At 32.8% G+C, this 19,072-nt stretch overlaps 1 pseudogene; it reads right to left on the bottom strand.

Moving 5' to 3' along the window:
• Positions 1-8,319: 8,319 nt before the first annotated feature.
• On the bottom strand, positions 8,320-11,949 carry Aldoa-ps8 (aldolase, fructose-bisphosphate A, pseudogene 8; annotated as a pseudogene).
• Positions 11,950-19,072: the final 7,123 nt, after the last annotated feature.

The raw sequence follows: 19,072 nt of genomic DNA, 5'->3' as shown, positions 1-19,072 counted from the left end.
TAGATATAGAAAAATTAGTAATTTCTAAAAAATCCTAAAATTCTTACAAATGTTTATGGAGATTTAATATTTAATATCAGATATCATGTAATTTGGGTGATAAGACAATGAATAGGATATATTTAACTTTCTTTTTGAAAGACAAAAAAATATATTCAATCATTTCCTAATTTCTGAACCTTATTACCACCTGTTTATACTTACAAAAATGTATAAACACACATAATTAGGAAAAGATATTGCAACTATGCTTGTGAATTAATTAGAATTGCCATAAATATTATCTATATGAATTGGTAACTTCAATTTCCAAATATAAAAAAATCTTAAAAATAAGTATGGTCCCTCAATTTTGGTGGTATTTGTCTTAAAAATTGATCATTATATTCATATGAAAATAGATAAAACTAAAGAAGCAAATTAAGCTATACTCAGGAGAATAAATACATTTTCATTAACAGGATATAATTTGAAATATATATATATTAAATGCATCTATAAATAATAATACGTTTCTAAAAAAGAATTCTTAAATGGATGTGGGCCAAGAGAAGGTATGGGATATGTGTCAAAAAGAAAAACAGAGAAAAATACGTTGAATGAGCAGATCTACCATTAAAATGTATTTGGATCAGCTGCTAATAGATGAATATGATGATATATAAGGATATTTTATATTAAAATATAGCTTATGCTGCCTAAAAATTTATAAAAAGTAAATAAATACAAAACTGAAGAAGATTACTATGAAAGTTATAGCTATCTTAACTACAATACATTCAACTTTCCTAGAATAGGATTCTGAGTATCTACAGCATTTGTTTATACATATATTTCTTTTTATTTAACATTGTACTGTATAATCACTGAGTAAATAAACTATGAAAACTCCACATAAATATTTCGAAATCCTAATTGGCATATATTGCCAGAGGTATACAAGTACTTTCTATAATAATGTTTCTATAAAAATGAGTTAGATGCTTTCATCAAAAATAAAGAATGCAACAGATTGAATTTTAAACAAGCAATGGGAGAGGCAATGTCAAGTTACATAGACTAATAGTCCTACCTAGGCTCCGTCAAGTATTGCCTGTGGGAGTGTTGAGTCTGTGGATTAGAATGCTTGCCATTCAGTTTTAAACTGAAAAACAGAAAGTCATAGGACCATGGGATAGATGGTAAAAATCATGAATTGCTTATTCTTCATTTTTAAATTTGGAAGAATAATAAAATAGTCCATGTAAACAATTTATGAAAAACATTTGCTTCTCTAACTTTTATGTAAACATAAAATAATCATACATGAATTTATTCAGAAGGCTATAGTTATTGTGCTCACGAGCAAGTAATTTTTGTTGCTAAATATAAAAACAGAAGGCAATATCACTATCTCCTATCTAAGAGAAAAGTCCAGCTCGGTGAAAATGGCATAGTCATTAGTCTTTTCTCTATTATAACAATTGACCTAACAGATAAACTATGTGATCTTGGTAGTTTTTTTTTTAATCTTGATGGTATGAAAATATGTGTTCTGAATTTTACATTCAAACACATTTGAGTTTCAGATTAATGTGCCTTGTAGAAAGTGCCCCTTATGAAAACATGCCTGTGTGGTATTAACATTCAATGAATATTGAATTAGCACTTAATCCATTTGAAGTGACATTCACAGTTTTAGCATGATGAAAATAGAACAAAATTGTATGTTTATTTCAGCCTCACAGCTTACTAAAAGTAGGATACACAGAACACTGGCATAATCTTTGCAGAATGATAACATGTAATGTTGTGAAATATGAATTTAAAATAAACTGACATAACCTAAGCTTTACATAATTCTGTAGCAGCACATGTATGTGGTTTTGTATACCTACTTTACAAAAGGTATATTTAATAATATAGGAGACCAAAAATATTAGCTAGTCATATTATTTTCATTATCATTTTTTATTTCTCTAGATAAGGAAGCAGGAAGAGGATACATTTACTATTTACCATGTAAAGTATCAATTTATCTTAAAAATATACTGGTCTAATTGCTTAGAATCTACTTATCATCTATCTATTTATCATTTAACAAGCAATCAGTTTGACTATGTATAAATCATCTGTTTATCTCTACACACATTTGTTCAAAAATAAGTACGTGAGCAATACAAATTAGAGTAGTGTTTATTTTGCTTTCTTATCCACACTAAAGTTACTACTAATACTTGAACAAACTTCATATTTGTGATACATAAACTTTAATGGTTTAATGAAGTTCATTTTTCTTATTTCTAAAATTTTAGTAAACATTTTTTTTACTAACTTACATTCATTGTTGCCTAGAATTTAGACTATTTCTGTATATTTAAAGATGCTTGTTGCTTATTTAATTTTCAGTCTGTGTTTATTTTCTGTATATAACACTCGCCATAATGATAACTTACTGTGTCAACTATTTAGATTTCTATAAAGTTACTCATTTTTTAAATTAAAATACTGTTTATAATTTATTTGAAACAATTTAAGAATTATATTCATCAAACTCTTGATATTTTATTTAATGTGCAGAACTCTTTATTTTGAATGTAAACTATTTTAACTTTTTTAATTTTAATTTTATTGAATATTTTATGTTTTTTACATTTCAAATTATCTGCTTTCCCTCTCTCCCATACCCACTTCTCATGCTTCTATGAGGATGCTCCCACTCCCACCCAGCAACTCGCACCTCAACCTCACTGGAGGAATCAAGCCTTCATAGGACCAAGGGCTTCTCCTCCGATTGATGCCCGACAATGCCATCCTCAGCTACATATGCGACTGGAACTATGATATAAGTTGAAGTAAAGGAGCACTGCTATTAACTACCTACTTACCTATCTGGTATCCATAGATAAACCTAAATATTTAACACACTAAATGAGTAATCACAACCACCTGACTATTTTTTCCAATACAATGAAATCAGTTATCCTTCAGGAAACTGTAAATATAAAAGTATTCTTAGAAGTTCTTTTACTCTGTAATAGTAAAATGTGTAGACAATCAACCTTGAGAGAGGTGTTTGTTTTAGGAAAATATTTCAGGTTACACTACATTAATATGGGAAAGTCAAGGAATAGAAACTTGTACCAACTACTAATATTGCATGTGTACTCAAGTTCAGAGAAAAGTGATCATGTTTATGTTTAGAAATTATCTAATTTTCTCTCCTTTTTTATATTCTTGTTGCAAACAGTGGAGTAGTACAACCTATGGTCAATTAATTCCCCCCACATCAACTTAGCTAATTAAGACATTACACCAAAGAAATAAACCTAAGATAACAGGGTCTAAACAATCTCTTAAGATTTTCTTCCAAAGTGTTTGAAATTATGTCAAATAAGAAATTAAAAATTTACATTATAGAACTTTTTATTCAAAATATATAAAGCTTTGTTAAAAGAGACCAAGAGTAAAACATGTCCATTGAGAAAGAATCTTCAATCTTAGTAGTCAAGTTAACAATATCTTTGAAATAATTGTTATATCATTATGAGAGAAATGTATGAATAAATAGCCTTGCTTTACATTTTTATTTTATGAGAATTTCATACCTGAGTACTGTATTTAAAACATTTCCACCCTTTCTTCTAACCCCTCCAAGTACACTTCTGATTCCTCTCAAATTCATGACCTCTTCTTTAATTATTATTCTTACACACCACACCACACACACACACACTTTAAAACACCACAATGATTTTGATTCTTTATTGACATGTGTGTTGAGGGCTGTTCACTTGGGATTAGATAACCTATATTAGAACTCATTTCTAGAGAAAACTGATATACCTTTCTATGAAGCATGGTGAATTTACCGTTTTTATATTTTCCCAATTATTGTATGATCATCAGGCTTTAATGAATGAATTAAAAGATTAGTGGGCAATGATAATACAAATTGAAAACTTTTAGAAATGTTATACTTTTATTTCTAAAAATTGAATTTTGCTGTTTGTCTACATTCAAAATTGTTTGGCATTTAAAATTATAAGGTAATTTTTACATTGTAACATAAATCAAAAATTGACCTAATGTGTAGTTCAAAATATTTCTTTTATTTTTATGGTCTACTTGTGTAAATGAAGTTTGTTTTTTATTAATGTAATATGAATAAATAAAGTGTTACTGGAAATAAAGACACAGAGCAAATAATCATTGCTGGGAAGACTTTTCTTTTTAACATTAAGGTAGTGAATTCCATAGCATTTTAAACCCTTCTTAAAGTATGTGGTTTTAAACTAGACATTGTAAATAACTTAAAAGCCCAGGTCAAAAGGTCTTATAACTTATGCAGTCATTATAAAATACAGTTTTCAGAAGCAATTTAGACTTGCATGATCTTATTATGAAGACATTTCCAAATGGGGATAAAATGAAATGTATATTTATAATTCAAAGCAAATATTCATTAAATATTTGCTTAAAAGTCACTTCTCAAAATAGAAATGCAGTTGTCCCTATCATTGTGATAAGCATTTGAGAAATGCCTTGCACTATTTCTTAAATACCCGTTCAAAAATATTATTGAAAATGCTAACAATATTTGGCAACACAAAAGTATAGTGTCACTTATATATAAATTAACAAAATGCAGTAAGAAAACAATAACAATTTAAAACTAGGAATGTAATGACTATCCATAGAAAAATTACTAATATATAATAATGTAAAATACTTCTAAATTGTGAATGGTTTACTCACTGACCAACCTCCATAGAAAAATTACTAATATATAATAATGTAAAATACTTCTAAATTGTGAATGGTTTACTCACTGACCAACCTCTAATATTAATAGAGTATTAAATTCTCCTCTAAAGATACTGTATATTATCTTCAGGAAGCTGATAGGCTGCATGAAATTTAATTAACAATAAAAAAATAACCACAACAAACTATACATAGTAGAACACACCTAAAATCCAAGTACTTAGGAAACTAAGTCCTGAAGATATAGAATTCAAGAAAAGTTTGCTGTATATATTGCAATCATGGGCAATATGTATATCACAGTATCTTATATACTAATTATAAATTTAGTTCATAATTCTACTTTGTATATGATTGTTAAATAAAATAACGATACTGTTAAAAATCACAGCAGTCTACCTGGAAAGGAGATTAACATAATTCCCAACAGATGACACTATGTATTAAGAAAAAAGGGCTCTTGAGTCCATAATCCAGTCACCAGATGGGAAAAAGAGCACTAGACAGAAACAATACAATTTATGTGGACGATGTCTTACATGTCAGGAGTTTTAAAACCTAGAAAGGATCTTCAAAAACAGTCAGGAGGAGGGAGGGAGGGAGGGAGGGAGGGAGGGAGGGAGGGAGGGAGAGAGAGAGAGAGAGAGAGAGAGAGAGAGAGAGAGAGAGAGAGAGAGAGAGCAGCCATGCTAAAATTGGTTGGGGAGTGACTGGAGCTTCTCAGAGGGTCTTCAAATCACTTTGACAACCAAATCCCAAGTAACAGAAATATCAGACACTTAGAAATTTGGAGACACTGGCAAGAATTTTCAGATCATGTTATTTAGTTGAACATAATGTACATGACAAGTAGCTTGAAAAATCAGGTACATTAGTTAAAAATTTTCAAGTAACAACATAAACTGCTCATTTCTGGTTTTCATTCTTATTTATTTAATTTAGTTTAATTTTATGTGTATTAGTACTTGATCAAATGTGTGTATATGTCAATGGAGGGGATGTAGAGGAAAGGAAAGTTTTACACACTGTCAGTGAAATTGTTAATTAAGATAATCATTCCTTTAGTCTGATTGAAACTCTGTCTCAATATCATGGGTAATCCAAGCTTTTGGGGTAATATCCACTTATTAGTCAGTGCATACCATGTGTGTTTTTCTGTTATTGGGTTACCTCACTCAGAATAATATTTTCTAGTTCCATCCATTTGCCTATGAATTTCATGAAGTCATTGTTTTTAATAGCTGAGTAGTCCTCCATTGTGTAGATGTACCACATTTTCTGTATCCATTCCTCTATTGAAGGGCATCTAGGTTATTTTCAGCTTCTGGCTATTATAAATAAGGCTGCTATGAACATAGTGGAGCATGTGTCTTTGTTATATGTTGGGGCGTCTTTTGGGGATATGCCCAGGAGTGGTATAGTTGGGTCCTCAGGTAGTACTATGTTCAGTTTTCTGAGGAACCTCCAGACTGATTTTCACAGTGGTTTACCAGCTTATAATCCCACCGTCAATGGAGGAGTGTTCCTCTTTCTCCACATTCTCACTAGTGTTTATTATCACCTGAATTTTTGAGCAGAGACTTAATGATAGAATCCACAGACCACATGAAGCTCAAGAAGGATAATCACAGTGCAGGTGCTTCAATTCTTCTTAAAAGGGGGAATAAAAATATTTATAGGAGAAGATATAGAGACAAAACTTGGAGCAGAGACTGAAGGAATGACCATTCAGAACCTGCCCCACCTGGGGAACCAAGCCCATATGCATACAGACACCAATTCCAGACTATATTACTGATGCCAAGAAATGCATGCTAACAGGAACCTGATATAGCTGTTTCCTGAGAGGCTTTGACAGAGTATGACAAATACAGAAATGGATGCTCTGACCCAACCATTGAGCTGAGAATGAAGTCCCCATTGGAGGAGCTACAGTAAAGTTTGAAGGAGCTGAGGGAGTTTGCAACCCCATAAGAACAACAATACCATCCAACCAGAGCTCCCAAAGACTAAACAGCCATCGAAAGAGTACACATGGATAGAACCATGATTCCAGCTGCATATGTAACAGATGATGGTCTTATTGGACAACAAAGGGAGGAAAAGCCCTTGGTCCCCAGTGTAGGGAATGTCAGGGTAGGGAGTCAGGGAATGGTTTTTGGGTAGGTGGGGGAAATGGAATAATATTTGAAATGTAAACAAAAATATCCAATAAAAACATAACCATTATAGAAAATAATGGAGGCATTCATCAGAATGAGGCTAGCCTGTGAACCTACAAACCTGGTAGCTAATGTATATCCAAAGGAAAGTAAAATTGATTTTCCAAAAAGATATCTACATTTCCACATTCACTTCAGCATTATATTAGCAATAACGAAGAAATAAAACCTAAATATCCATTGGCTAATGACCAATGACTAAAGAAAAGACAATAGATATACAAAATAAAATACTATTCTGTCATTAAAAAATAATGAAATTTTGTTATTTGTCACAATGTGGTCAAAACTGTAGATCATTATGTTAACCTAAATAAGCCAAGCATATACACATCATAGGATATTTATGAAGGTATAATTTTTATGTTTTTAAATCTGCTTAAACTATTTCAATTTAAAAATAAAATAAAAGACATCAAATATCAATCTATACATTAAAATAAAAAAATAATCTGATAGTAAAACTAACATATATATGGAAACATGAAAAATATCCTCTGTATAATAAAATACAGTATGTTGACTAACATTCTAGCTGTTTTTTTATTTGTATTTTGGAACAGTGGAATATATAACCTGAGATACTAGTTACTATGTGAATGTGCTTCAAAATTCTAGTGATTCCCATGGATGTTGTAACCTTTCTAACTGCCTGATTGACTGCATGGGATTGCAAATACTCCTTTAATCAATTTTCAGAAACAATTGTAATGACCATATTAAAAGGAAGTATTTGAAGTCCTGTGTAGTCATTGATGCAGTTGCAGCTAGCTTATACAAATGGACCTACAAGGATAATTTTCCCATTAGGCTTATTTATTTTTCTCTTTTGTATTATGTTTCACGATTTAAAGAAGATCTATCTTTACTCATGATTTTAAATGTTTTAAAATCTCTGGATTAAGTTTTATATTTTTAGGATTAAAAATTAACTGAAATATTTTAGGACATTTTGCGTACATTTTTCTAGTTGGAAATTATAAATTCTTGTTAATTACTGTCTAGTCACTTTAAAACTCTATTAAATAAATAAGTTTTCATAGAAAGAGCACCTAACAATGAATATATAATGGCATATTTCAAGAAAAAACATTTTGTACACTCTTGATTGCTAAAAGTTGATAGTTTACAATAAGAAACAAATATAATACTATTAATATTTTTCATGGGCTTTCTGAAAAACTTTAAATAACTAACTGAAGAAAAAGGGAGATTTTTTTCACCCTTAAATAGTTGTTTATTAGCAGTGGGGTGGAAGGGATGGCAGAATTAGCATTCACAGACAGTACCATACACATAAAGGCAGAAAGTGTGTAGGCAGGGGCCTGGAGAGTTGTTGGAGCAACTCTAGTTAGTAGGGATAGTTAGAGATGAAGAGTGATTTCCTGACTGCCGCTCCAAACTAATTACCTGGGGTATACTTTCCTTGACAAGAGAGGCTATTGGCCAGGGCTCTCTCTATTTACTCCTCCTCAACAGCCTTCAGGTTCTCCTTCTTCCTTTCCCAGGCTTTTAGAGCAGACTCCTGTAGGGGTCAGGAATAGTAGAAAGTCAAGGCCCATTGTTTCAGATCAGGGCACATGATAGCACTGAGGTTGATGGAGTCCTCTTCTTCACTCTATCCTCCAAATAGCAAAGTGAGCCCAGAGACAGCAAGGGGGCACTGTGGGACAAAGTGTTGTGACAGTTGCCATGGCAAGCTATTCATTGGAAAATTTATGGGTACAAGTATGACCAGGGATGACCATGTTGGGAGTCAGCAATGTCCATTGCAGATAGATATAGTAGTCACGCAGATCCTTGTAGATAATTGCCAGTTCCTTCTAAGTTACATATTGGCAGTGCTTCAAGTCATGATCCTCATCAGGGAGGATTTCAGGCTCCACAATGGGTACAATGCCATTCTGTGAGCAAATGTTGGTATAACGGGCCAGAACATTGACATTTTCCACAATGGCAAGGGCCAAGGGAGTATGTTCGCCAGTCTTTAGCATACAAAGCCATTTGGCAAATTTGTCCTCATCCTTCTTGTACTGGGTACAGCATTCGGGTAACCTACCAGTCCATGGGTAGTGGTCTCATCATTGGTTCCTGCCTGGGACACCACATCCTTATCTACCCTAATGCCCACAACACCACCCTTGGAATTGATAACCTGGTGGAAGGGATATCCATCATGTGCCTTCAGGTATGGTGTCTCTTAGAGGAGGATCACCCCACTTCCTACCCCCACGCAGGCATTCACACAGTCATCAATCAGCATTCAACAGCAGCTAGTGGTAGAAATACCTGTTCTCCTAGTTGTTCTCTGTGAAAGGAATGCTTACAGTGGACTCATCTGCATCAAGGAGGCCATTGCAATAAGCCACAATTTGGTAAGAGATGTTAGACAGCTCCATCTTCTGCTCCAATGTCAGTGCTGTGCATGGTAGGACATGGTGCTAGTGGCAGCATATTCCTGGCCCAGGACGGAGTGGGTCTGCTGGGTAAAGGACTAAAAATCAAACATGGCTGGGGTCACAAGACCCTCATTCTGCAGTCCTTTACAAGAGAACTTAGCCTATTCAGCTGGTATAGAAAAAGGGATCTTCTATTCTGTTTTGGGATACTAAAAAAAAATCTAATTTTTCAATGAGTAAAATTAATAAAACTCTTAATTTTATTTTTGTTGCTCTAAAATGTTTTGAATATTGCCTCAGAAAATAGAAAGGACATTGGACTTTAATCTACTTTATATTTATATTATATATTAATTTCTATAAGTATAATTTGGACATATTTGTACATGCTGATATAAAATCTGTGCTTGCTTACTAAGAAATATGGTTATTAAAGAAATTAAAGCTATCAATGTCTTCTGAAAGCATTAAATGCATTTTCAAGAATGGTTTATATCAGAATAATACACGATGTTGTAGTAACTTTGATATGTGTTTGTCTTTTTTTTAAGTCTTCGTTTGTTAAATAATGAATATCACAAACTTCAAAGTACAATTAACTGTCTTATCATTACGAATTATTTTGACATTTTTAGAAATATGTAAAAGCCTTTGTTATCATATTCTTTTCTATAGTTGTTTGTCTTGGTGGTATATAATGTGAATAAAATTTTAAAATGTCTGTGTACAAATACATCATTTGCTTTACTGATTTTTCTCTAAATATCTATAAATTGAAAGTCTTTTCAGTTGTCCAGTGTTATTTACTCTTGAAAATATGTTCTATGACGTGGATGATAAAGGTAAAAAGAAACATATTATCACATTATGTATTAGGGCAAAGTGACATGATTTGATTTATGAGACAAAAGAAAGAAACTAGATTTATCATGGTCATTATTGATTCATATTCATTATGATGATAATTTATATTGTGGGAAAGTATTATTTTTTGAATGAGAAAAAATATTCAAAATACCTGTGAAATATGTCTTAGATGTTTGAGTCCATTTTCTCTCAGAATAATTTCTTTTCTAAAATTAATAGGCAAAGGATATGCACACATATGTCACATACCCTTGCACAGAACCATACAGTGAAAATCTACTTCACACTTCATATCCTTTGCTTCCCTGAACTACTTCCAGAAAACAGTCCTTTAATTTTAAAATCCCAGGAAATAATGAACCATGGAACAAAGCAAACCTAAAAGCAAAGAAATTGTGTAAAATATCAATGGAGATTGAAAAGCAAAAGCCAGGCTATTAGAGACAAGAGAGAATTTCTTGCTATATGAAAATACAGTTAGTAATTGTGCAAATTATTTCAACAGTGTTAATTTCCATAACATAGCTACAACATTTTGTGTCATTTTATTTTTCAGATATTTATAGTTTCTGAGAAAATATTTTTAGACTCTACATATACTCCTGTATTTCTGTTGCTTGTATGTGTATACTTATATCAATATTCTCTTTATTATGTAATGCTATCATGGATTTCATTAACATAATTCTCTTTGATTCTACATTAAAACCATTTTTTAGGAATGGCAGCCTTTTCCATTCACTACTGAAAAACAAGAAATTGGGATATTACCAGGTAAATACTTATTCTTATGTTTACCCTTTATTTTTACTATATGTGTGTGTGTGTGTGTGTGTGTGTGTGTGTGTGTGTATTCTGTCTATATGTATGTCTATACATCACATGTGCACAGTTCCCACAGAGTTCAAAAAATGTTTCTCTGTTTTCTAACACTGGAGTTAAAGACTCGAGTTTTAAACTGCTACATGGGTGCCAAAAATTGAGTTCAAGATCTAGAAGATCAACCCATGCCCTTAAGTCATGACCCATTGTCTTTAATTCCTATATTACTAGTAAATGTTTGCTAATTTTCACTGTTTTAGATTTTAACAACAAATCCTTTATTTTTTTCTGCAGTTTTTTCAACAATATGTTACCGTTTAGAAATGAACCACTTATTCAATTGTTGCAACTGTGCTATTATCTGTGCAATACATATTTAGCTGGTTTCACATCCTAAAAAAACACACATATTTCAGAAGTTAACTGATAGGACCAATTATGTGCGCACGCACACACACACACACACACACACACACACACACACACACACACACACACAAACTGACTTTACTTATATAAAAAGTAAAACATCTGTCAGTTGTTTTTCTGAAGGGCTTCATGTAGATGTTTGTCTTATATAAGAGAAACAGAAACCTCTTTATTATCTATGTGTAAAATTAAATTCAATAACTGTCTAGGAAGATAAAAGTTTATTAAGAGTTTCTTTTTAAATTTGCTGAAAAAAAAAACCCAGCAAATAATTACTATTTCTGTGTTTGTCAACATGCATGCCCTTCCATAAGTATCTTTCCAAACATATCAATAAAATAAAATGCCAGACACTACTTTAGAGTATGTTATTCTAAGACATATTCAAATTGAAAGATGAAGCTTAAATCCATGCTCTGTTACAGCTGGGAATGTACCTGAATGGTCAGGACATTACCTAGCATAATCAAGGCTCTGGATTTAGTTACCTACCCTGTCCCAGAAGTACAACAGCTGATAATTCCTATAGCTTCTCTGTCTATTGGCTAAGATTTAGTCCTGAGTTTATGACTTCATACACAAAGACTACAATTCCATCTTCATTGAGGTCCAGCAGGATCAAATAGATTTTAAACTTGTCAATTAATCCAAAGCTTGCTATTGTAGCATGTATGATATAAAGAGATTTGACTAATTCCTTAATAAAGACTTATTTCTCTATTAAGTATCATGAGAAAACCATTTTATTGCCTGACAAATTGTTGTTAATATTTTATTTAGTAATGTGTGTAAGTCAAAATTGTTTAAACTATTCAGTCTTTCTCATTGTTAAATGATTAAATTATATGTAAAAGAATTATTATAATTCATAGATATTTTTGAATTGTGATTAGTAAATTAATCATCAGAAAATGCTCTATTCCCTTCTATGTCCCTCTCCCCACTATATTTCCTAATGAGTCACAATTTAATTTTTTATTATTGAAGAAACTAGTATATTTGCTTAGTCATATTTCTTGTAATCAGGCCTAAATTTCTCATTGTATACCTTTTAGGTTTTGACAAATATACCCTGGTTTATATGCATTATTTCACAATTGTCATTTTTATGTAGGTCTAAGATGCACTATGTGTTGGTCAGTGAAACATATTTTTAAATATTTGATGAGTTCATATCAACAAACATTAATTGGCTAAAGGGATAATGACAACTTCAAAGACATACTTAAAACTAAGGAAGTTGTAAATCCCAGGCACTCTGACAGACAAGGTAGATTTGGAAGAGATTTTAAACATGAATTTCCAAGAAAAGTCCTTAAAGACAAATGTTCAATATGAGATTTGGGCTGAACTTTCTAAGAAAGGGTGTTATGGGCTATAGTTCTCTCAACTACCTTTTTCTTAGAAAGCTGTATACAAAATAAATGCAGCTTTGTCTACTGAAAATGAACTGGAAACTTTCATTAAAAATGAGAAATTATTTGACCTAAATTCTTACAACTAAGATCTGTTACAGGATAAGGCTATGGAAGATTTAACTGAGAAAGTGTCCAGATTGTCATAACAATAAGGCAATTATATACAAATAAAAAAAACATCATAATGATTTCTGGCTTTTAACTGGTAAGGAAATGAGTACACACATAAGGATTGATGCTACTGCAGTGATTCAATGTGGTAAACAATTCCTTCAATTTGCCTAGTAATATAGTTCTTCAGAATTATTATCTTTTAATCTAGAAAAATTAAAATATCAGCATCTGGTATAATTTGAATATAACTCAATTTTATTGAAACTATTGTTGTGTCTTGGTTTCTAATATGAAGCATAATAATGGGGCATTTAATCAATTTGGAGATTCTTAGAAATTTTTCTCATGTGAAGAGATTAACAGAGTAACCTTGCAAGTCAGCTAGTTATTTCAAATATTCTTGCTATAAAGCTAATCTGGTAGTTTTTCACTTTTTCTCATACACATTTATCATTTTTTAATGTTTATTGCCCTTAAGCCATGAGCTTGGCATGAACACATTCCAGCACATGCTTATGGATCCCTCGGATTGTTGCACAAATAAATTCTTCTTCTTTCATATACTAAGCAGTCTTTAAAGGGGGCTGTGAAATCTTCACACTATAATTTTTAAAATGTAGAGTATTCTTTAGTAGAAAAATTATTATGAAATATTTTATCTCAATTTTTCTGAAAATTACAGTAGAAATCATTTTCTTCTGTGACTTGAAATGTTAAGTGCTAGGTCTTAATTTTCACTTGCTGCTCAAGTAATATAGTAAAGTCCAAATATGAAAAAGTAGCAAAAGATGTTTACACAATCATTCATCTTAAAATTATATTGTTTTGCATAATTTTTGCATGTTACATGGTATACAATATATACTTATAAAAATGTGTTTCATCACATTTAGAGGTATATAGTAAAATTATTACTTTGGAAATAATTGATAAACATACTAATAGATCACAATTTTATTCCTTACATTTTAAAATATAAACTGGTAATACCATTTATAATATCATTATTTATCTATTAAAAGTTAAATAAATGGACATTACATTCAAAAAAGAACTAGAATATATGTCCTTGCAGCTTAACTAGTTTTCAGTGACATAGCTACAAGATGAATTAGCTTTATTAAAGTATTAGATTCAAGAATAATCAACTGACATTTGTGCTTAGTGCAAAACACTCTAAAGCTCATAGAATCTTAAATCAAGTACAAATCACAACCATGCAATATGTAGGAATAAACTCTTTCTAAATTATCAGAAGTCAGTCCACTAAAAAAGGAAAACTTGACTGTGTACCACCACCATGACTGAAAATCAAAATTACTATGAAATTAGCATTTCATGTGGACATTGTAAAATTGAATTTGAGGCTCTAGAGAAATACGTTTGCATTAAAAATATAAAAGTTGTGTCCAATTTTATCAGTATACTCTTACATATCACTAAAAACCATTTTTCGTAAAAATTTTTTTTTCAATATTGAAAAGAAAATACTGACATTACAGGGAAAGAAGACACAGATCCCTGAGAGAAATTTTTGACAGCTAGGCACATTGACTGTTGCTGAAGCTGAGATTTTATGTGTTTTTGTCATTGTGTGTCATATCATCCTCTTTAGGTTGACAGCAAGATTCACAGCAGATACAAAAGAATGAAAACTTCACACATGAAAGACATTTGCCTATCACAGAAACAGTGACTTGGTTAAGTATTCCATTCTCAATGCTGTAAGCTGCTAGCTTCATATGTCTCCATTATGCTGTCATATGCATGTGGAGTTTACACTGCTCTCTGTCATGGAAGCTGCTGTGGACAACAAGTAAAATCATGGCCTCCTGAAGATGACTATCCAGACAGGTCACACCTTGCAAGAATTCAATAATATTAGCAATTAGGAAAACATTGTAAAGGCCAATTCTACAATTAAGTCCATCCACATGCATGGACTCAAGATATTGCAGAAGTGTGAGCACTACTTTTCTGTTAAGGTTCACCAAACTAACTCAAAGTGTTCTACTTAACCCCAATATTGCAACATTCAAATGATGTGTAATAAAATAAAAATTCACATATTTTCAGTTATTCTTAAATGAATACAGAATTTCATCTTTAGCTTTTTGTAAAGTAGCACAATTTACAGGAAAATGTAGCATAAAGCTTCTTAGAAAATTCTCTCTAATAAATACCCTGTTGTTGAAGAAGAATATTATTTTTGAATCTGACAGTCATTATCATAAAACAAACAAAAAGCAAAAATATTTCCTTTTATTTTTTTAATCTGTTTTTTTTTCTTTGTCTCTCTTAACTTGGGTATTTCTTATTTACATTTCGATTGTTATTCCCTTTCCCGGTTTCTAGGCCAACAACTCCTAACCCCTCTCCCACCCCTTCTTTATGGGTGTTCCCCTCACGATCCTCCCCCCATTATCGACCTCCCCCCAACAATCACGTTCACTGGGAATTCAGTCTTGGCAGGACCAAGGAATTCCCCTTCCACTGGTGCTCTTACTAGGCTATTCATTGCTACTTTGCAGTTGGAGTTCAGGGTCAGTTCATGTATAGTCTTTGGGTAGTAGCTTAGTCCCTGGAAGCTCTGGTTGGTTGGCATTGTTGTTCATATGGGGTCTCAAGCCCCTTCAAGTTCTTTCAGTCATTTCTCTGATTCCTTCAACGAGGATCCTGTTCTCAGTTCAGTGGCATTTGCCTATGTATTTGCTGTATTCTGGCTGTGACTCTCAGGAGAGATCTACATCTGGTTCTTGTCAGCCTGCACTTCTTTCCTTCATCAATCTTATCAAATTGGGTGGCTGTATGTGTATGGGCCACATGTGGGGCAGGCTCTGAATGGGTGTTCCTCTGCCTCTCTTCTAAACTTTGCCTCCCTATTCCCTCCCAAGGGTATTCTTGTTCCCCTTTTAAAAAGGAGTTGAAGCATTCGCATTTTGGTCATCCTTCTTGAGTTTCATGTGTTCTGTGCATCTAGGGAAATTCAAGCATTTGGGCTAATAGCCACTTATCAATGAGTGCATACCATGTGTGTTTTTCTGTGATTGGGTTACCTCACTCAGGATGATATTTTCTAGTTCCAATATTTGCCTATGAATTTCATAAAGTCATTGTTTTTGATAGCTGAGTAGTATTCCACTGTGTAGATGTACCACATTTTCTGTATCCATTCCTCTGTTGAAGGGCATCTGGGTTCATTCCAGCTTCTGGCTATTATAAATAAGGCTGCTATGAACATAGTGGAGCACATGTCTTTTTTATATGTTGGGGCATCTTTTGGGTATATGCCCAAGAGAGGTATAGCTGGATCCTCAGGCAGTTCAATGTCCAATTTTCTGAGGAATCTCCAGACCGATTTCCAGAATGTTTGTACCATTCTGAAATCCGACCAAAAGTGGAAGAGTGTTTCTCTTTCTCATCATCTTCACCAGAATCTGCTGTCACCTGAGTTTTTGATCTTAGCCATTCTCACTGGTGTGAGGTGAAATCTCAGGGTTGTTTTGATTTGCATTTCCCTTATGACTAAAGATGTTGAACATTTCTTTAGGTGTTTCTCAGCCACTCGGCATTCCTCAGCTGTGAATTCTTTCTTTAGCTTTGAACCCCATTTTTAAATAGGGTTATTTGTCTCCCTGCTGTCTAACTTCGTGATTTCTTTGTATATTTTGGATATAAGCCCTCTATCAGTTGTAGGATTGATAAAGATCTTTTCCCAATCTGTTGGATGCCATTTTGTCCTAACAACAGTGTACTTTCCCTTACAGAAGCTTTGCAGTTTTATGAGATCCCATTCATTGATTCTTGATCTTAAAGCATAAGCCATTGGTGTTTTGTTAAGGAAATTTTCTCCAGTGCCCATGGGTTCCAGATGCTTCCCCACTTTTTCTTCAATTAATTTGAATGTATCAGGTTTAATGTGAAGGTCCTTGATTCACTTTGACTTAAGGTATGTACAGTGTAATAAGATTGGCTTGATTTGTATTCTTCTACATGCTGACTTCCAGTTGAACCAGCATCATTTGCTGAAAATGCTATCTTTTTTCCATCAGATGGTTTTGGCTCCTTTGTCAAAAATCAAGTGACTATTAGTGTGAGGGTTCATTTCTGGGTCTCCAATTCAGTCCACTGGTCTATCTGTCTGGCTCTGTACCAATACCATGCAGTTTTTATCACTATTACTCTGTAATACTGCTTGAGATCAGGGATAGTGATTCCCCGGAAGTCCTTTTATTGTTGAGGATAGTTTAAGCTATCCTAGGTTTTTTGTTATTCCAGATGAAATTGCAAATTGTTCTAACTCTGTGAAGAATTGGATTGGTATTTTGATGCAGATTGCATTGAATCTGTAGACTGCTTTTGGTAAAATGGCCATTTTTACTATATTAATCCTGTCAATCCATAAGCATGGGAGATCTTTTCATCTTCTGAGATCTTCTTCAGTTTCTTTCTTCAGAGTCTTGAAGTTCTTAACATACAGATTTTTCACTTGCTTGGTTAAAGTCACACCGAGGTATTTTATACTATTTGGGACTATTATGAAAGGTGTCCTTTCACTAATTTCTTTCTAGGCTAGTTTCTCTTTTGTGTAGAGGAAGACGACTTATTTACTTCAGTTAATTTTATATCCAGCCACATTGCTGAAGGTGTTTATCAGGTTTAGTAGTTCTCTGGTGGAACTTTTCGGATCATTTAAATATACTATCATATCCTCTGCAAATAGTGATATTTTGACTTTTTCATTTCCAATCTGTATCCCTTTGATTTCCATTTCTTGTCTGATTGCTCTGGCTAGAACTTCAAAAACTATATTGAATAAGTAGGGAGAGTGGGCAGCCTTGTCTAGTCCCTGATTTTAGAGGGATTGCTTCAAGTTTCTTTCCATTTAGTTTAATGTTAGCTACTGGTTTGCTGTATATGGCTTTTGCTATGCTTAGGTATGGGCTGGGAATTCCTATTCTTTCCAGGACTTTTATCATGAAAGGGTGTTGGATTTTGTCAGATGCTTTCTCAGCATCTAATGAAATGATCATGTGATTTTTATGTTTCAGTTTGTTTACATAGTGGATTAAGTTGGTGGTTTTCCATATATGAAACCATCCCTAGATGCCTAGGATGAAGCCTACTTGATCATGGGGGATGATTGCTTAGATGTGCTCTTGGATTCGGTTTGCCAGAATTTTATTCAGTATCTTTGCATCGATATTCATAAGGGAAATTGGTCTGAAGTTCTCTTTCTTTGTGCGGTCTTGTGTGGTTTAGGTATAATAGTAATTGTGGCTTCATATAAAGCATTCAGTATCGCTCCATCTATTTCAATTTTGTGGAATAGTTTGGATAGTATTGGTCTGAGGTATTCTATGATGGTCTGATAAAATTCTGCACTGAACCCATCTAGACCTGTGCTCTTTTTGGATGGGAGACTTTTAATGTCTGCTCCTATTTCTTTAGGAGTTATGGGTTTGTTGAAATGGATTATCTGTTCCTGGTTTATTTAACATTGGTACCTGGAATCTGTCTAGAAAATTGTCCATTTCCTCCATATTTTCAATGTTGTTGAATATAGGCTTTTGTAGTAGGATCTGATGATTTTTTGAATTTCCTCTGATTCTGTAGTTATGTCTCCCTTTTCATTTCTGATTTTGATAATTTGGAAACACTCTCTGTGTTTCTTGTTAGTCTGACTAAGGGTTTATCTATTTTGTTGATTTTCTCAAAGAACATTTGGTTCTGTTGATTCTTTGTATAATCCTTTTTGGTTCTTCTTGGTTAATTTCAGCTCTGAGTATGATTTTTTTCCTGCCTTCTACTCCTTCTGGGTGTATTTGCTTCTTTTTGTTCTAGAACTTTTAAGTATGCTGTTAACCTATTGATATATGTTCTCTCCTATTTATTTTTGCAGGCACTCAGAGCTATGAGTTTTGTTCTTAGCACAGCTTTCATTGTGTCCCATAAGTTTGGGCATGTTGTACCTTCATTTTCATTAAATTCTAAAAAGTCTTTAATTTCTTTTTTTATTTCTTCCTTGACCAGGTGATCATTGAGTAGAGCATCA

This window comes from Rattus norvegicus, chromosome X, assembly GCF_036323735.1.
Source record: "Rattus norvegicus strain BN/NHsdMcwi chromosome X, GRCr8, whole genome shotgun sequence".
Lineage (NCBI taxonomy): Eukaryota > Metazoa > Chordata > Mammalia > Rodentia > Muridae > Rattus > Rattus norvegicus.
The sequence above is the reverse complement of the archived record's forward strand: the minus strand, read 5'-3'. Positions and strand labels throughout refer to the sequence as shown.